Consider the following 1,098-nt stretch of genomic DNA (forward strand, 5'->3'; position numbering starts at 1 on the left):
GATTGCATCCAGACAGATTTTCTTAGATCTAGTCTGTAGCTGTGAGGGTTAACCTAACACATGGAGGCAGGTGAGGGGTATACTGTGGTTTCTCTCCCCCCCTTCGTCTGCACCTTTTCTTGGCAGATAACAGGATTATCACAACAGTTGGGTCCCTAAGAGGGACCATAGTGCTGCGGGGTTCTGAGACATGGGCGCTCATTCATGACTGATGCAGGCTTGTACAAGCCACATGATGGAACATAGGATCAGTGTTACATTTATTCCACTGGTGTCTTGTCGGACAGGTTACATCCTCTGGTTGCTATTTGTAAGTACTAGAATTCAAAAGCTAAAAAAAACGGAATGATTTATCCCCATTGCCGTGGCTTGTTTAATTTAAACATGGGACGAGGAAGAATTTAACTGCTCTGTATTCTGTACTACATCAAGCTTTGGGCTCTTTCACTGCTCTTATTAAACACAGCTTGTCTGTGTGATGTATTTTTTGTGATTTACTACAATAAGACTGAATTAGCTGAGATGGTTGCTTGTCCTCTAAATGTGATAACACTGACAGAAGTCCATTATTAAAATGAGGATGACGTGTTCATGGAGAAAGAACTTAGAGACAAATGATGATCCTCACAGATCATCTCTGCAACATGACTTCTTGGAGATAATTTCATCCTATTTTAGATTTATCTTAAAAATAGTATGTCTTTTTCCGAAGTTTTATTTTGTCATTGGCAAGTTATTGATGCTTAACTTCCTATCAGTGGGATTTAATTTGGCAAAGTCATTAAGACATCAAGGTGCTAAACTGTAGCCTGATGTTGTCATACTCGGATTCTAGTTAGAATATGAGTCTGATACTGCTCCATTGGGCTGTGAATATTGGGGCGTGTTTCAGCCGTAAAAGCCTTTGCACTCAGTTGGATAGACCTAAAACCAATCAGAGCAACAGAGTATGTGACGTATGTTAAACTTTTGCCAAATCCTGTAGGAAGGATGGCAAAAACATTTTCCCGATTGGCCAATGCCTTGATTGTGGTTCTCTGTTCCTCTTTTAAAATGAATGCGCTGTCGATATCTTCTATAACAGACGCCATGGCGGAA

This window comes from Etheostoma spectabile, chromosome 23 (genome assembly GCF_008692095.1).
Source record: "Etheostoma spectabile isolate EspeVRDwgs_2016 chromosome 23, UIUC_Espe_1.0, whole genome shotgun sequence".
Classification (NCBI taxonomy): Eukaryota; Metazoa; Chordata; class Actinopteri; order Perciformes; family Percidae; genus Etheostoma; species Etheostoma spectabile.